This window comes from Condylura cristata, unplaced genomic scaffold, assembly GCF_000260355.1.
Source record: "Condylura cristata isolate star-nosed mole 26May11 unplaced genomic scaffold, ConCri1.0 scaffold00017, whole genome shotgun sequence".
NCBI classification, from domain to species: domain Eukaryota; kingdom Metazoa; phylum Chordata; class Mammalia; order Eulipotyphla; family Talpidae; genus Condylura; species Condylura cristata.
This window is the reverse complement of record NW_004567118.1, coordinates 1,291,784-1,295,012: the sequence shown is the minus strand read 5'-3', so window position 1 is coordinate 1,295,012 and position 3,229 is coordinate 1,291,784. Positions and strand designations below refer to the sequence as shown.

The window sequence follows — 3,229 nt, the reverse complement described above, 5'->3', positions numbered from 1 at the left end:
CTTTAGATAGCAAACAGTCACCCACATACCCACCATGCAGGTGGAGAAACAGCAGCATCACATCTCCAGCACAGTTGACATGCAAGCGGGAACCAGGGTCCTTGCTTGGTGACAGTCACTTCAATGGATCCTTAGAAACACAAAGTTGCCCTAACTGACAGTAAGGGACTCGTGAACTGGACTCTTTTTTTTTTTGTTGTTAAGATTTATTTATTCATGCATATAAGAACAGGGGGGTAGGCCAGAGGTGTGGGGGTGACAGGACTCACCAGAGAGAGAGTGGGGAGCAGAACAGGTGGATCCACTGAAATACTCTGCTGAGGCGAGCAGTGGGCGAGACAGGAGAGATCTGCCATGTCATTCCCTGGCCGGAAATTGAATGGACATTGCAGTGGCTGGTGATAGCTCGATAGTGCTGTGTCTTTAACCCCTCATGCCACCAGGGAGGGCTCTGAGCTGGACTTGACATGGAAACCACAATAGCAAGGGCGATCAAGGTGGAGGTGAAGCTGGAACTGAATCTCTTTTGAAAATACGATGAAATATTTCAGACACAGAGAGGCATGTGGACTAATACAGGGAACCTCCTGCTTAGGAAATAAAGCATTAAAAATAGTCCCCAGGGTTTTCCTCCCTGATCGCCTCCTCCCAGAGGAACCACTCACCTGAATTTGAGGCTTATCATTCTGCGCTGAATCCCAGGGAGGAGAGATTCAGCTGGAGATGGGCCGAGAAGGGCATTATCAACAGAGAGAAGAGCAGGGCAGAGACTCGGGCATAGTTTGAGAAGTGGGTGTTGGGCATGGCTGGCAAACTGGGTAAGTGTGGAGGGGCCGGGTGGGTTGGGGTTGGATAAGCAGCACCCCCTTCTCCTGGGAACTTGCTTTAGTGTTGTCCTCTATCACCGCTTGAATCACATAATCATTATTATCAGTTGGCCTGTCTTTGAGATCTGAGGGACCGAAACCCCATACCATATCATCTTTGTCACCCCAGCATTCAACACTAGAGCTGGAGCAAATTGATTTTTACTGAATAGGAAATTGGTAACGGAGTAAATAAATCATCGTTGGATTGATTTCAGCCTGATGCTGCACGTGCGTGCGCGTGCGCGTGCACGCGAGCACGGTGGGGCTGGGTGTGGCTGAGGGCGAGCGGACAGTGTTTTAGAGGCACAGGGGCACTCGCTGCCGCAGTCTGGCCACCGCTACCTTCCCGGGGGCCCCCGGCTCTGCCTTAATCATCTCAGCGTGGAAGCAGCTGTGCAGACAGGTGTGCGGTGACGCAACGGCTGACCAGATGGGCTTCTCACAGCTTCACCCACTACAAGCATCTTTCGCAACCCTTCAAACTACTGTCTCTGATTGGAGGGAAGCAAATAATCAGCCTCCCGCAGAAGTAGGATCTATTTCTCTTCCTTTAAAACAGTCCTCCGAGCCTACGAACCTCCTCCGGCTTCTCTATGTGGTTAACTCTACACTTACTGTGCAGAAGCGCCTCGTGGTTTGCATTCCTAGAAGCCCCCTCAGGCCCGGCATGCTTCGGTGGGTTTTGAGTGGTGAGAAGTGCTTTGTTCAGAGGCTGCGTCCCACTTGGGGCCTGACAAACAGATAAAATGCGTCTGCAATTAGTCGCATCTCTTTGCATGCGAAGAATTAATGTGCGGAAGGCCCGCTGTTCATTCTCCAGCACCACCCAACTCTGCCCACCATCCAGTTTTGACCAAACCTTGGCTTAGAAAGCTCTTTTTCTGTCCCGTGGAGAGGACAAATGCATGAATATAAAACGGATAAATGAATCGAGCTATGTGTATCATAGAGATAAATCTTAAACGGTTTTGGATAAGGAACAAGTTATTAAAAGATTTTGGCAGTATGATTTGTAGAAATTTAGGGCACCAGATTCTGAATTTGCAGAGTTCAGATTAATGACGCTGTTTTGTTCTTTTCTCTGCACCCTGCAACTGAGTAATTCAGTTCAGATACAGAGGGAGCTGCGTCAGCCGGGCCACCATTATTGTTACTTCTCCCCAGCTACGCCCTCTTAGGGCAGGTGGGGAGCCGTGTGGCTGGGTCTGTCTTGAAACATAACTGGGCATGGAAAGACCTGACATTGAACCCTGGCTCTGGTGCTTTACCGGTGGAATATCTTTCACTCACCAAACATCGGTTGAGGCCTGGGCTGGTGCTACAATGGCAAAGATGAGTAAGATACAAATTCCCCACTTCCATTTTCGTTTTTGCTTTGTTTTGTCCCCAATGATGAGTTCTTTTAACATGGAATATGTCAAGCAATCATCAGAAAAGCATAAATTATGCAGAGTAGTAAAATAGTAGTACCCATGCCCATGATAGGAACCACATAGCTTATGAAATTAAGCTAGAAAAACACTGAAGTCTTGTGCATACATCAGTCCATCAGTCCCCTCATGGCCCCCAAAATGGAGCCCCTTCTGTATTTGGGGTTGATTACCCCTCTGCATGTCTGTTATTTATACTACAAGGGAATGTAGTTTTAAATTATATGAGCATTAGGTACTTTTAAAATTTCTATGAGTTGCATGGCCAAAATCATTATCTACTCAGAATAGTAAAGCTTTATTTATGTGCTATAAGAAACTAAATTCATTTCTCTCTCTCTTTTTTTTTTAGTGTAAACTTTTTACTGAAGTATAACTTTATACAAATGAGTATATACATTATGGGAACAGCTCAATGAATTTTCACAGTCAACACACCTGTGGAATTACCCACTAAGGAAACAGAACATGACTGATACCCCAAACTCTTTGACTCTCACTTTTAATCATTTCTCTAGCCTGACCTGTAACACAGATTCCTTTATTGTTTTGGAACTTTCCATGAAAATCAATATGCTGCATATACCTCTTTTGTGCTTGTTTCATTTCCCTCTACATTATGTCCGTGAGATTTATCTGTGTTGCTCAGAGTAGTGTAGTTGAAGTCAGTTTTCATTGCTGTATGGTATTCCTCTGCATGTCTATGTATACTAAAAGGCATTAGTTCATTCTACTACTGCTGGATATTTGGATTGTTTCCAGTTTGGGGTTGTTATGATTAATGCTGCTATGAAAATGATTTCATGTGTCTTTGGTGGTCCTGTACATATCCCTATCTCTGGGGATATACTGATGGCTCATGCTGTGTGTAGATATTCAGCTTTAACAAGAACGACTAAGTGAAATATGCGAATTCCCTTGCTTCACTTG

The 3,229-nt window shown here is 45.4% G+C and overlaps 1 long non-coding RNA gene across 1 annotated transcript; it reads left to right on the top strand.

Annotated features, from left to right (window-relative positions):
* Nucleotides 1-712: 712 nt before the first annotated feature.
* On the top strand, nucleotides 713-2,888 carry LOC105853766. The gene is made up of 3 exons (XR_001145533.1): nucleotides 713-818; nucleotides 1,429-1,544; nucleotides 2,652-2,888. It is a non-coding gene; the product is annotated as an uncharacterized LOC105853766 (long non-coding RNA).
* Nucleotides 2,889-3,229: the final 341 nt, after the last annotated feature.